The sequence below is a fragment of the Gadus morhua genome, chromosome 7 (assembly GCF_902167405.1).
Source record: "Gadus morhua chromosome 7, gadMor3.0, whole genome shotgun sequence".
NCBI lineage: Eukaryota > Metazoa > Chordata > Actinopteri > Gadiformes > Gadidae > Gadus > Gadus morhua.
The window spans coordinates 2,004,565-2,020,360 of NC_044054.1; the positions used below are offsets into that span (position 1 = coordinate 2,004,565).

The window sequence follows — 15,796 nt, forward strand, 5'->3', positions numbered from 1 at the left end:
CTTGCCCTCATCATTTATCCAGCATTACACCTGCGTAATGTGCATTGTTATCATGATATGCTATAGTTATTTTGATGTCTGCTGTAACCGACAATGAAAAGATGGGTCATAAAAACAGGAAATTGAACATGTATTTTTTAAACACTTTTTAATGATGCTTAAAGTCTCCTTGTGAGGAAGCCAACATATTGTCCAAGTGGGTCTGGGTACTTGTCCCGTATCCTCCAGACAAAACAACTAGGGATGACGACCCTGTGTCCCCGAGCCAGTGCTCCGTATTCCCAAACAACAAACTGCCTATAGGCGGCAAACCTAAATTGTTTTTGTCCCCCCCTGGGTCTGGACGGTCAGCCACAGCACGGACGTCATTCCAGATCCTCCTGGCCAGCCGCAGAACCCCCCCCTGCATTATGTATGCGTCCATGTGAGGCAGCATGGAGACACAGGAGTCCAGGAGTTGTCCACAGCATTTCCTCTCTATATCCGTAGGCATCTCCTTGCATTTGGTGCAAATGCACCAGGCTGGCTGCTGTGGGTCACTGGGAGCAGGCTGTTGTGGGTCAGATGTGGGATGAGGGATGGACATGGCCAGGAGGTCAAAGATGAGGGATGGTTCCCGTTCCAAACACAGCTCCAGCAGATGGTGGGAAGCTTCTAGGTTCAGGTTTCTGATTCGAACCTCGCCAGGAAATGTACAATTACTTATTACACATTTATACTGACAATTGGCTCGCCTGATTTTTTTTTGTTAAAAGTATGACATGAAATAAACATACCTGCTCATTTGTGATTCGTTGAATCCTGATTGTTTCCAAATGGGCCATGTCTTCTTGCCCTATCGTGTCAATACCTCTCCGACCGCGACCTCGTCCCCTTCCTCTGCCCCTGCCTCTGCCCCTAGGCTGCCTCCCTCTAGCAGCAGGACGTCCGCTGACCCTACATATCCCACGTCCTGTGCTGCTAGGACCTGGGACATAATCGTCCCCAGAGCCAGCTTGGCTCTCTTCTTGGACACTCTTATAATGCAAAAAATTAGCGTTATTGTAGTACAATTCATGACTTCGAAACGTCAGTATATAATATATTGATGACCAGGTTACTAGCTCTGGCAGCTTATGCTAACGAACTACAGTTGCAATTAGTCTGCTATCTTGCTTGGCTGATACAGCTACCTTTCTTAGGCCTACCAGCGCAATTGCAATGATTTTAAGATAACATACATGGTATGTCTGTGAGTACGATTTTGATGCTATATATGTACTTATGTAGCTATCAGCACTAATGTTTAATTACCTCGGAATTGGACATGGTGTTTTGTCTTCCTATCAATGTAACTGAATTCACATGAACGCACATAACTGACGATCGGTGGGAGGAGCTACAGCAGGTAGCGTGGCAGGGAGAGGCCAGAGAGCACGCGACGGAATCTCAACGGCTGTTTTCTCCAAAATCGCCCACCCTAGCTTTAAAGGGGACATATTGTGAAAACAACACTGTTCCTAATATTTGGGGAGTTGTTTTGGGTCTCTGGTGCTCCCACACGCATACAAACTTTGAAAAAAGTCTGTACTAGGGCTGGGCGATATGGACCAAAAGTCATATCTCGATATCTTCAAGCAGAATATCGATATTAAGATAAAGATCGATATTTGTTGACTCAATAACATAGTTGCTGTTGCCGCGCTCCAACTCGTCGTTCTACATCGGTGGCGTCGCTGTGCTCTCGTCTCCAGCCTGCCTGCGTCGCTGTGCTCGTTAACCTGCCTTGCTGATGACCGTGGAGTTACCGTTATTACTATAGGCTACCTACCTACCTACCGTTTGGATTTACCGTTACTATTCCTACTAGTGGTGCAACGGTTCACGGGTTTCCCGTGATCCGACTACAACCAACCCCCCTTGCAATGAGCAATGAGTCTTCCAACCGAAATCAATGGATTTACAAAATGCCAAATAAAACACGACAGAAACTGTATTTCGCTACCATACTTGATGGAAAAACAGAAGATGAGGATTAGGGATGCACCGAATTTTCGGCCGAAAATGGCCCAAAAGCGGATTTTCAGTTTTCGGCCGCAATACTTTTATCACCGAAACAACACGGCCGAAACAGAAATTTGTGATGACGCAAACAAAAAGCGCTGCCAGCACACGCTTGTCTGGATAAGCGCCAATATGTCTGCGGTGTGGACGTTTTTCAATGTTTCTGAGAAAGACTAACGTATAGCGATTTGCAAAAGTCGCAATGCCTTGATTTTAAGTAAGTACACAGTCATAGCCATAAATGCAATGGTACTAGGCTTGTATTATCGAGTATAAACGGTATAAACTTTGAAACTAGGTCAACCGCCATCTTCTCCGTCAAATCTCCTCTCACACTCGGTGACAGCGTCTGGCAGCGCGCCAATTCTCGGTGACAGCGTCTTATAACGTTCTATATATAATAGTATAATATCAGGGTTTTTTCTAGAAAAAAAAAGTAGCAGGGAGCAAGCCTTTGAAAAAATAATGATTAAATGGTACATTCTGAGGCTATCTTAGAGAGAAATTCTAGCTCTTGTGGTCATCCTGAAAAACTAAAATACTATCAACTTTTGGTAGACTTGTACAACTTTACCCTGTAAATAAACATGACAAATTTCAAAAATATTGGCTAAACTTTTATTAAGTAGGACAAATCACAACAGCAGCCGTCTGTTCCTGAGACTGCCCCAACGCCTCACTGCCTTGTCAAAATCAAATTGATCAATTGCAGGCCCCTCAATACTGATCCTGAGGAGGTGGTTCAGGGTAGCGTTAGTCATGGTAGACCTCCTGTGCCATGCCTCTATGGAACAAGTTTTGGGGCTCTAGAGTCAATAATGGCGACGCTATAGAAATGTTACTATTGTTGTCGTTTTCAGTTTTGTACTTTGCAGACGGTCCCTAAGCTCGCGGCTGAAAGCCGACTGCTCGTAGAAGCCAATGCAATTCAGTTTTGCACTTTGCAGACGGTCCCTAAGCTCGCGTCTGAAAGCCGACTGCTCGTAGAAGCCAATGCAATTCACCGTTCGCTAAAGACGGCTCGTTTGGATGAAAACTATGTTGTAGCTGGTTCTCTGGGTTACTACACTTTTATCGGGCTAATTCGGCCGTGCAGCCGCCATTTAGTTCCCTGCTACGGGTTCCCTGGTAACAGGGAACCCTGTTCGAACTGTTCGACTGTTCGTTTTGCTCTCGCAAAACTCTTGATCAACACTCAGCATTTGTTTATTTCTGTCGTTCATTGAAACCGCTTTGTGCAGAGAGAACTGGAATGGTCTTGTATACTTGCTTAGCATCTTAGCGCCTAGACCAAAAACCCATTCAAATACATAGTAGCTAGCTAGCTAGCTGCTAATAACTTTAACGTTAGCATGTCGACTCGGTCTGGGAAACTCCAATTCGGATCGGAATATTTTTGGAGTAATTATTAGTTATTTGAGGATCAGACACATTGTCAGGTGGTGGTGTTGGGATATTTTCGCGGAGAAAAGATCGTTTTGAGAAATAGTGTATGTTGTACAGCAGCATGTAAGTACAGATCCAAGTCTGACAGGTTCAGTCGGCATTTCGGTAGGATGGCGCACGCCGGGAGTATCGGGGCGCAGCGCCCCTGTTCCCTTGTTTAGAAAAAACCCTGTAATATAATTGTATACATAATATCAAAAGCCAAAAGCCAAAAGCCAAAAGCTCTGTGCGCCTCCGGATGGCCGTAGCGCGGGGAGCTCTCGTAGGGATTGGGCTTCGCGGGGTTTGTTTACCGGCGTTGCTATGGTTACCGGTCTTGCGTGTTCCAACGCTTTATTAGGACGCCTATCTATCAGGTTTGTATATTTTTTTTTATAATGAAAAAACACATCAAAAATAAAACAGTGCAAAGATAAACTGCCGAACTTTTAACCTTTTTAACCTAATACCGTATACCGCGGCAATCCTAAATCCTAAACTAATAATTGTCATAATAATTTCTTTCGTTGTTTCGGTTTTCGGCCTTGGTTTCCTCATTTTCGGTTTTCCGTTTCGGCCGAGAATTTTCATTTCGGTGCATCCCTAATGAGGATGTCTGCATTGTCTTGGGAGAGTGTAGACTCTAAACTTTTCCCCGGCAATGCAGACATCCTGAACTGTAAATCCAGGGATACGGATTATTTACTATCCATGTCAAAAAGAAGAAGGAATAATGCCTCAGATTGCAATTTTTTTAAATATTGACTAAGCTTAAAGGAATCAGGATTATTACCAAATCTTTCACTTTATTTTGTTTGATAATTCGCAAGTCCACACAAGTCGATTACCGAATGCGCCAGAGTTCAGTTCAAGGAGGAAAGTTTTGTAATAAATTTATAAATTTATAATTAATATTTATAAATAATATATAGCAAGTGTTGACACGTAAATTAAAGGACTTGCATATGTAAGTTACAGTTACAAAATATTTGTTCGCTACAATCAAGCATGGCACGTTGTTGACAGAAGACGCACTGCACACGTGATGAAGGACAGCTCAAGCACCGGAGAAGACGACCCATCTACAGCTTGAAGTCGAGAGAGATAGAGAAGGTTCGTGTTTGTGTTTTCCCCGGCTGCAGAATGTAAAGTTACACCCCAGAAACTTTTCATAGACTGCCATCGCGGTACAATGACCGATCTCTGGTAGACAAGTGGCTTATTGTTCTGAATATGGACATTGAGACGCCAATCGAGACGCTGATGCAGAAGGATCACCATGTGTCATGTCACGCAAAGTTTGTTAGTTTGCTAACCCTGTTGAGCCAAGTTAAAATCACTCATGTCTTGTCGTTCACTTCCTGTTTTATTTTGTAGTTCCCTTTTCCCTCTCGTTTCAGGCACCTCAACTGTGATTGCCTCCCCGGTCCCTGATTCGTCTCACCTGTGTTCCCCTCCCTCATGTATAAATACCCCTTGTTTCCCTTTGTCTAATGTTAGTTCGTCTTGGGTCCCCAGGGTATCGTCAAAGCCTCAGTATTTGTTAGTTTTTTGTGCCCAGACACTTGCAGATACTACTGCATTTAATTGTGTTTTGTATCCTCCTAAGCGAGCACCTTTTTGTTACAGTTTTGTATCCTCCATGAGAGCGTCTTTTGTTACCATTTTCTAGTAAAGCGTTTTTGGTTTAAACATACTGCCGTCTTTTGAGTTTTGCTTCTGAGTCCCTGTCCCTGAGTCAAGTCGTGACACCGTGTCTGCAGTGCTCATTTCGATAAGGACGACTTCATCATTCCTAAAAGAGCTGCTGACCCAAAGAACCCAAAGAAAGTGTCATTGAAGAAGAATGCTATTCCACGAGTGCAGCAAGTGGCTACGGATAGTCTTGAGGTAAAGTTGTTTGCTTTTTTGTCGTGTTATATATGATTGTTCACAATTGGTGTGGGGGAGGATGCAAAATAAACTGATCTTGCTCTGCTGTTACCAGTGGGATCAACATGTAGGCTACTTCATTCAACTCTCACCACCATTCAGCCCCCCCCCCCCCCCCTCCCACCCATCTCACCACCATTCAGCCCCCACCCACCTCAGCAAGACGGCCACGACACCCCTTTTTTGACACCTTGAGGATCTTCAACCGATAGATTACAATTTTGTTAACCAAATGCTTTAGTAGCATTGGGGGGCAATGCTGCCCTACAATGACAATAAGAACACCTGGCTTTAGCCAATGCATTGGACTTCTCCTTGCAACGTTTGTTTTAGTGTTCGTTGTATGTTATTGTACCGTTATTACACAAATACATGACCCAATTGTTAAACGTTCGGATGACTCTTCCACGACAAATATGCAAACAACTTTACGGATAGACTTGAGTTAAAGTTGTTTTCTTATTTGTCGTGGAAGAGTCATCCGAACGTTTAACAATTGTGGTAATATATTTGTGTAATAACGGTACAATAACAGTTGCGAAACAAAAAAATATGCGAAATAGAGCGCCGACATTTTCGATGACATCACTGGCATGGTAGGACTAGGTCGTTGCTGCAGACACGCAAATGACTTCTACACACGAGGAAAATGGTGATTACGCGTTTGAGCCTGTGAGGGACATGCCTGTAGTGTCCGACTGCCACCCGGTGGAGAGGGATCATTTTCAGGCTCCAGCTCCACCTTCGGATCGTGTGGGTGTGACTGGTGTGCGTGTGGGTGCTGCCGGAGCGTGGACACTGCCATTGAATCAGTCTGCTGCCGAGAGGTCCCGGTCAACCTTGACCATCCAACGGTGGGATTAGGTTGCATAACCATGCATAAGGCATTTCGGAGGTTTCGCAAGGTTTGTTTACCGGCGTTGCTATGTTGTTGCGTGTTCCAACGGTTTATTAGGTTTCTAATAAATCGCTGTCTAATCAATACTTCATTCACTGCCTCTTCCGTGGTCATTACAATATTATGAATAGACTGTGTCGGGTTCTCCGACGTCCCTCCCTCTTGGCCTGCCCATAACAGGTTCCAATATTAAGGGCTGCCTAATATTCGTTCGAATTTTGATTTATTTTTTGATAGTCTAATTATATTCGAATAACGAAGTTCGGAGTCAAAGCCCTAATGTGTAGGGACCCTAGACAGGCTACTGCAGAGGTTTGGTGCTATTTTTAGCAATATCAGTGGTTAAAAAATGCCGATTTGAAAGAGAAACACACTGCCCCAAGCCAATAACATGGACGCCAAACATTGCGCCGGGCAAACTCTAATATCTGGAGGGCTTATTTGATGGGTTTTCATGCCAAAACAAAGACCCTGTGTTCAATTTTCGCCGGAATTAAACTTTAATAAATTAGTGAACGTATTACTTAATGTATAGTGAACGTATTACTTAATGTATAGTAGGGTTGCCGCGGTATACGGTATTACCGGTGTTACCGGTGTTGAGGCTAACAACGATTACTCGTTGTTGCACAACGGCAACACTGTTTTTTTTTTGTTTGTTTTTTCAGTAATAAAAAACAAATTCAGTAAAATGAATAATATAATTACAATTAAGAAAATTTAAATGTGTAAAATAGGCCACAGTTCTGCTCTGCACGGGAGAATTGTCGCGCCGAGAATAGGCTCAGTGCACTAGAACCCGGAAGTCAACTGACGGTGTCGGCATTCTAGTTTCCGGTCTACTTACTGACCCAGTCCATAGCGTGAACATGTCTGGCTTTTCTAGAAGTCTCCAAGACCTACGGACAATAAATGTTAACGATGTTCACCGCATTGTTGGTGCTAGTTCCCTTGCACCTACAAGCAAGCGGGAAAAAGGATTTAAGCTCTATATTTCGAGTTATTTGCATAACTTTGAGGGTAGGTAACAGACTACTACAGGCTTTTTAGTGAACATTTGTTAGCGACAACATTTTTTTCTGTATTTAAAACACTTAACTGTCCGTTGTTGTACTAACTGTACTAACGTGTGTCCATTTTTTAGTGTCTAGCAAAGATAAGGGAACATCGGAGGTGATTATCAGAGCATTGTGCCACAGGTCCATGAAGAAATCAGAGAAGCCTCACAGCTTGAGTGTATGTTAAAGCTAGCGATAAACCAACCGTTATAAACAAACCGTTATACGGCTGTTTCTTGTGTCCGTGGGGGGATTTAGCTGAGGTCATATGTTTAATCAAATAATCAATACAAACATGTATATTTTAAAAAAAAACAGCACAAATGTACCGTAATTTTCGGACTATAAGCCGCGCCTTTTCCCCCATTTTTCGAGTCTGCGGCTTATATAACGGTGCGGCTAATCTATGGATTTTACAGGTTACAGACAAGTCCACCGACTTTAACTCTATCGGTGCGGCCACACCAAACGCGTTACTCGCGTTGGATAACGCGAGTAACGCGCCTAACCTGACGCTTGATCATTGTGTGGTGGTTCAACGCTTCCAACGTGTCAATGCGCCAACGCAGCTAGATGAGTCCATGTCCATGCAAGTGAACGGAGCGTTCCCTCTTCGTCATAACTATCAAACCAAACATCCTTCACATTAGCCGAGCGAACATTATGAAAGTAAAATGCACATTTCTCGCTAAAAATGTTTCCATAAACGCATTTAATGGCGTAACTATGTTACTATTTCCACCCAGAATAAAGATAGTCGTCGGCCGTGGCTGCGCTGGAGTCCGAGGTAGGAACCCCAAACGCCGCCGTGTTTGGGTGATAGAGCTTAGATCGGGTTAGATTAAATAATCTCTGATATAAATAACAATAATCGGGTTAAATAACTTCACATGGTGTGTCTGGTGTGTTTCCAGCATTCGTAGTGTTGATCAGCAGAGAAATAGTCCGCCAAGACGTTGAGGTTGCTTAGCATCCAGACACTCTGTCCATGCAAGTGAACGGAGCGTTCCCTCTTCGTCATAACTATCAAACCAAACATCCTTCACATTCACCGAGCGAACATTATGAAAGTAAAATGCACATTTCTCGCTAAAAATGTTTCCATAAACGCATTTAATGGCGTAACTATGTTACTATTTCCACCCAGAATAAAGATAGTCGTCGGCCGTGGCTGCGCTGGAGTCCGAGGTAGGAACCCCAAACGCCGCCGTGTTTGGGTGATAGAGTTTAGATCGGGTTAGATTAAATAATCTCTGATATAAATAACAATAATCGGGTTAAATAACTTCACATGGTGTGTCTGGTGTGTTTCCAGCATTCGTAGTGTTGATCAGCAGAGAAATAGTCCGCCAAGACGTTGAGGTTGCTTTGCATCCAGACACTCTGTCCATGCAAGTGAACGGAGCGTTCTCTCTTCGTCATAACTATCAAACCAAACATCCTTCACATTCACCGAGCGAACATTATGAAAGTAAAATGCACATTTCTCGCTAAAAATGTTTCCATAAACGCATTTAATGGCGTAACAATGTTACTATTTCCACGCAGAATAAAGATAGTTGTCGGCCGTGGCTGCGCTGGAGTCCGAGGTAGGGGTGTGCCAAAATATCGATACTGCGACATATCGCGATATTTCGTCTTGCGGTACGTTATCGATATGCTGACGCCAAATATCGATATTTAAAGGTCCCATGACATGAAAATCTCACTTTATGAGGTTTTCTAACATAATTATGAGTTCCCCTAACCTGCCTATGGTCCCCCAATTGCTAAAACTTGCGTTTGGTGTAAAACGAGCACTAGCTGTTCTGCTCGCCTTTGAAAAAACGGAGGCTCAAGTGCGCTGATTTGGAATGTCTGTATTCTTCACGTCATCGGGAATCTCAGCTCCTCCCCTTACTCTGCCTGGCCCGCCCAGAGACGTTGGCCCGCCAATGAGACTCGACCGTGCGAGCGCCACACGTGTGTGTGTTTGTGTGAATACACACACTGTAACGCAAGTGTTTCTTGTCGGTTCTTTGACGTGTCTTGAATTTCCACAACGAGACTGTTGTGGGGGTTATGTTATCTCAGCCATGGTTGAGAAGGAATTGGGAGAAAGGAACTTTGGCTTTGACTGGCTGAAGTACATGAACTGCGTCATGCCGCCGGTTGCCTCGAGGCACCATCGCCCGGCAGCCGGCAGCCGGCAGCGCGCGGTTCAGTCGACTTCAGGTTGATGTGAAAGTGGAAGAACCAGAGACGTCGCAGAACCCGACAAAGTCGTTTGTGATTCATTATATCGTCTGGAGGCGCACACCGCTTTTGGCCGTGATAATATGTATTAAATGATATAGATTTCTATGTATTATATGATATTATTTAGATATAGAGCTCCAGGACTGTATCGCAAGTGTTGTACACTTCCTTGTTATTTGGATAACCGTTCTGTCGGACTCTCGTCTCTGGTATTTCTACAACGAGACTCGTATTGGGGGTTATCTCAGCCAAGGTTGAGAATGAATTGGGGGGGAAGGAACTTTGGCTTTGACTCCCTCAAGAACATGAACCACGACATGGAGGAGAAAGGGATTGTTGGCGGCGAATGTCTCCAGCTTGAGACCCGCTGAGAGGGACCACCGCTGGAGGCGGAGGTGCCTAAGCGCTGCCCGGGAACAATCCCTTTCTCCTCCTTGTCGTGGTTCAGTCTACTTCACATTGATGAGGACGTTGAAGAACCAGGAACGTCGGAGAACCCAACGCGGTCGTTTGAGATTCATAATATCGGATCACACATCTTTTGGCGGTTATAATATATATTATATAGATATCTATGTAGGCTATATGATAATATTTTGATATAGAGCTCCAGGACTCCCGTGTGTTCTAGAATATTTACAGAACACGGCTAAAGGCTGTGTGCGCCTCGCCATTGCGATACATCCACTGTAAACAGAGCGAATGAAACTAAGCAATGAAATGTTTTCTGCATTTATTTTGTTTTCTAATTTTCTGTTACTTTGCATAAAATGCAAATAAAATAAATAAAATTGCATGTTTTTGTAATAAATTCTGAATTTCTTCAGTGACACAGATATCGTGTTGTATCGTGGGTGAAATTTCTTGCAATATATCGATAATCGCAGAATCGCTGTATCGTGATATTATCGTTATCGTGGGTAAAATATCGTGATAGTATCGTATCGTGGGGTACCTAGTGATACCCAGCCCTAGTCCGAGGTAGGAAACCCAAACGCCGCCGCGTTTGGTGGAAGGGTTTAGAATAGAATAGAATAGAATAGACTTCATTTGTCATTGTGCATTGGATACACGACGAAATTTGTTTGTGCAACCACTAACAAAAGTGCAGTTGTGCTGGGTGGAGGGTAGGAGTGTAGTGTGATTATTAAGTTCTGTGATGGCCCTGGGGATGAAACTGTTCTGCAGTCTGGAGGTGCGGGCTGTAGTGGCCCGGTAGCGCCTGCCAGAGGGTAGCAGGGTGAAGATCGGGTTAGATTAAATAATCTCTGATATAAATAACAATAATCGGGTTAAATAACTTCACATGGTGTGTCTGGTGTGTTTCCAGCATTCGTAGTGTTGATCAGCAGAGAAATAGTCCGCCAAGACATTGAGGTTGCTTAGCATCCAGACACTCTGTCCATGCAAGTGAACGGAGCGTACCCTCTTCGTCATAACTATCAAACCAAACATCCTTCACATTCACCGAGCGAACATTATGAAAGTAAAATGCACATTTCTCGCTAAAAATGTTTCCATAAAGGCATTTAATAGCGTAACTATGTTACTATTTCCACCCAGAATAAAGAAAGATGACGCGACGCTTCAACGCATGTAACGCGTCTACGCGCCTATACCAATGGTTCCCTATGCAAAAATGCCGAGTTTGGACGCCCCTAACGCGAGTAACGCGGTTGGTGTGGCCGTACCGTATGGGCTCTATGACCGGTCCGCGCCCCGCCGGACCGGAGGAGTGCAGAGGTAGTGGGGACAGAAAATGCAGCTGCAATAGTTTGCTGACCTGCAATAGGTTTCATCTTTTTCTTTGGTGGCATTTTTGCGTTCTCTCTTCTCTGCCTGTTTCTCGAGAAAAACGGGATCTCGTTGGAAGCGCGATGTATGCGCAGGCGCCGTTTGGGCATAACAATATGGCGGCTGCCGTTCAATGTAGTTTTCATCACCACCACTGGATTATGTTTCATATATTTCATTACAGCACGTCCCCTAAAACGTTACAACATAATCGACACGAATGAGCACAGCATCGAGCAGTGGAAACGTGGGTTCATTTACTATGAAGTTCGTATTTTTAATTGTTGAAATGAAATCAGCGGTGACGAGCTAGTTGTTTTGGTAGCGGCTAAATTAGCATGTCGCGATACTTTGTACAGGGGATCACGTCTGCGCCGAGTAGATGCGCAGAGGGTTGAAACAGCGCTTGTCCGGTCTGCTCACAAGAAGGTTTCTTTGGCCAGTTACTGTGATTAAACACGAGTTGTTTAATGTTCACAATGTATCGTTTTTCATGGGGAAAATGAGATGCGTCCCCGGGACGCATGGATAGTGAGTTTAGTGCGTCCTTTCAGATTTTAATGCGTCAGGGACGCAGGACGCGTACCTAGCAACATCACTGCACCCGCGGCTTATACTCAGGTGCGCCTTATAGTGCGGAAAATACGGTACACACAAGCGCACTTTCCTCGTCAGCCACCACAACACGCAGAAAGCTCCAGCCGAGAGCGCCCACCACGGCCCCAACACAGTGCAGGCACGCGAGCCGCACACAGACACAAACACACCAGCTTCACATTGCCTCAAACTCCACTAAAATGTCTCTTTTTGTATAGCACTGTAGTGCTCACGGTCAACACACACTGTACTAGTAGCACTGTACTCATGGTCTAAGACCATCGGAACGGGTAGCTCAGGCTCTTCGGGGTCGGAGCAAGGCTCGGGACTCGCCGGTCTCTCTCTTCGCTCCCACACACCAGCCCGTGTTTGCCTCGCGATGAAGTTGTTCCAGTTGAACAAAGAAGGCACTGAGTTGGGCAAAAGGACCCGTAACCCTTTTCCAGTTGATGTGATCAACTTGTTGTCGAAATGCCGACTGCACACCTTCGTGTGGTTGGTGACTTCAAACCCCGTCCTCCTGATCTTCTGTATCCACTGCGCCCGAAGAATTGGGTTTTTTGGGAAGCGGTGGAAACTTAAACTGCCATTATACCGGCTGGAAGCTGAGCACAACGGTACACAGCAGTGTTGGTTTGATCCGCCTTCACTCCGTTGAAGCTTGTGAAGTCTTCTAACATTAAATTTCCGTTGTTTGGTTGGGTTTTCCATCTTTTTACTATTTATAGTTGCCGTGGTAACTGATACGGGAAGTAGACCGGAAACTAGTATGCCGACACCTGGCGACACCGGAAGTTCGCTTCTAGAGTTGTGCACAGAGCTTAGTTGCGCTTCCTTACAAGACCGGTAACCATAGCAACGCCGGTAAACAAACCCCGCAAAGCCCAATCCCGGCGTGAGCTCCCCGCGCTACGGCCATCCGGAGGTGCACAGAGCTTTTGGCCGTGATATTATGATATATACAATTATATTATACTATTATATATAGAACGTTATAAGACGCTGAGAATTGGCACGCTGCCAGCCGCTGTCACCGAGTGTGAGAGGAGAGTTGACGGAGAAGCTGGCGGTTGACCTATAGTTTCAAAGTTAATACCGTTTATACCGGTGTTGACACAAGCGTATTAATCTGTGTGAAAATGTCCACACCGCGGTAACCCTAATGTATAGTTAACGTATTACTTAATGTATTAGTTAATGTATTACTTTGTGTATTAGCAAAAGTATGATTAAGTATGCTTAACATATATGACTTGACAATAACCAGTGACCAATCAGGAGTAAACAGGAAGAGGAGGAGTCTCACCCGGCAGTCGACGCGCCCCACAAACAGCCGGTTGGGGAAAACCATGATGCTCAGGGGGGCCGGCCCGTGGATGGGGGCGAGGGGGGGTGTACTGCCTGTCTGGATCTGTCAGGGAATACACCAATCATATTCCAGAGTTGAGTTCTGGTTCCGCACTCTCTCCTAACGATGATCACGGCTGCCTTTTCAGCAATCAATAAAAAGCTTTTCTACGTTTTGATGAGTATTAATTCGTTAAAATGAAACGATGCGGAAAGACACACACTAGTTTGTGTTGTTTGTTGATATACTTTTTTATTGACGTCTTTAATTTATGAAATGGCGAGAAAATGGTGGCCGTGAATGTGGGTCACGGCGAGAGGGGTCTGGCTCCAGACATCCACCCACACGCTGCAGACATCCACCCACAGAAACATCCACCAGCAAAACGGAAATTGCATTTTTTTTTTTAAATCTCGTTTTGCACGGCGCAAGCGCGAGTTGCAAATTCTATTGCCAACGTGCGAAAGGGACGGGACCGCACAAAGCTATGTGACACGTTGGGCTCAGCTGCACTTGGAGGTTATGGTAGGTGACTATTCAAAACAGCGATACAATTATAAATGCACGAGACTTGCATTTCTTTACCGATCTATTAGTTTCATTAAGTTTAGATTTTTCATCAAACACATAACCGAACGTTACACCAACATGAAGCATTTGCTGTTTTAATCCACACTGACGTGGGTAACGCTAGCTAGGTTTAATTTTTGCAAGATATGTAAATGTTTTTTGTAAACGTTGTGTAGCCTATAGTCGGTCTTATTAAACGATTTTACAGATTTGTAGATGTGTTGCGAGTGTAAACGTTCTTAAGATGTTGACTTTTGACAGTCATCTGTAGACCAAAACAGAGTTAAGTTGTGATGAATGAAATAATGAAATTAAATAATAAGCACGAATTGAATTGACGCAGCTCGTTCCGCTTTAACTAGTGTTGCACCTATCAGCTGTTCATCTCCGCTGCGGTGGCTGAGAAGTGTGATATCATTCAATAGACAAAATCGATCTTTAAATGTTCGATCGGCCTGTTAAGTTCATACAATCTGTTTATAACTAAGAGATCATAACATTCAGTTCAGTTAAAAGGGGTAAAAGAGAGGAAAAATGTAATAAAACGGATAAAAGTTAATGAATTACTGTTATGTAATAGCCTACTATCCTGTATTAGATTCTGAATGTTCAATGTCCCCCAGTTAATAAGGTGCTGGGGCTCGGACAGTTCATAAAACATATAATGACAGAGAGAAACAGATGTAAAGCACAGTATGAGGTAGAAATATATCTCATCATTAATTATATGCCAATAATAGATAAAGTTGATGCTCTGAAGGGACAATAATTGCTGCACATTGCACACCCCTAATAAATATTAAGTTTTTCCATTATTCAGCCTGTTTCGTGTGGACTAACACCACTGAATTACCGGCCTTTATATAGTTTGCTGTGCTGTGAGAATTTATCGCCTTTGATCTTAATTTTTTCTACAATTACAACATCAATTGTTAAAAAAAAATCTGTCTTTTGTAGATGCATCACTCGTTTTTTAACGATGTTTCAAAGCCAGAAGTCACCTTTGATTTTCAGTTAGACACGGAGGTCTTCCTTAACATGGCAGCTGAGGAGGATCTTCAAGTCAACACCATGTTCCTGGGTCGCTGGGTGTGTGTGTGTGTGTGTGTGTGTGTGTGTGTGTGTGTGTGTGTGTGTGTGTGTGTGTGTGTGTGTGTGTGTGTGTGTGTGTGTGTGTGTGTGTGTGTGTGTGTGTGTGTGTGTTTTGAGGTTCTGAGTTTGGTTATCTGTTTAGTGTATGACGCGCTTCTGAATAAAGTGTTAAAACGTTTACAATGTTTTGATTTTTTTATGACTTCACTTATTCACTTTGGTTACACACAGAGCTTGTTGAATTGAATATATATTAAATTGAGATGATTGCAGCATAACACAGAAAGAATTATGAATTAAGAATTCTGAATAAGGTGTGTGTATTTGCAGAAAGAGAAGAGCCATAAACTTCAGCTTAAAGTCAACAGCGAGTGTCAAGTCTTGTCCAAAACCGGAAGCGTTTATCCGATTTTATACCGTAATTTATTACGTTAATTTATGTTAACACATTACCTAACGCCCGATTTTTATTTTATTTTCCAATTTTTCTTTCTTATTTTCCGATTTCCGGTGTGCTGGTGGATGTTTCTGTGCGTGGATGGATGTCTGCAGCGGAAGTTCGTGCCAGCAGCAGCGTGTGGGTGAATGTCTGCTGCTGCTGAGGCTTTCTTGGTCACGGCCGCCATTTTCTCACAATTTAATCAAGTCAATCAATCATTTAATAAATCAATCAATCGATAAATCCTTAAGTACTCATGATTAAAGATCCTACTGCCTGCGATGGGATTTATTTGTTGATTAAATGGCGAGAAAATTGGTGGCCGTTCTCACCTCAACGAACTACGAACGCACGAACGAACT

General features: G+C 43.8%; 1 long non-coding RNA gene across 1 annotated transcript; it reads left to right on the forward strand.

The window, feature by feature from the left end:
- The first annotated feature begins 445 nt into the window (after positions 1-445).
- Positions 446-12,401, forward strand: LOC115547883 (uncharacterized). Its single transcript, XR_003977433.1, has 3 exons — positions 446-456; positions 7,528-7,534; positions 12,280-12,401. It is a non-coding gene; the product is annotated as an uncharacterized LOC115547883 (long non-coding RNA).
- The last annotated feature ends 3,395 nt before the right edge of the window (positions 12,402-15,796 follow it).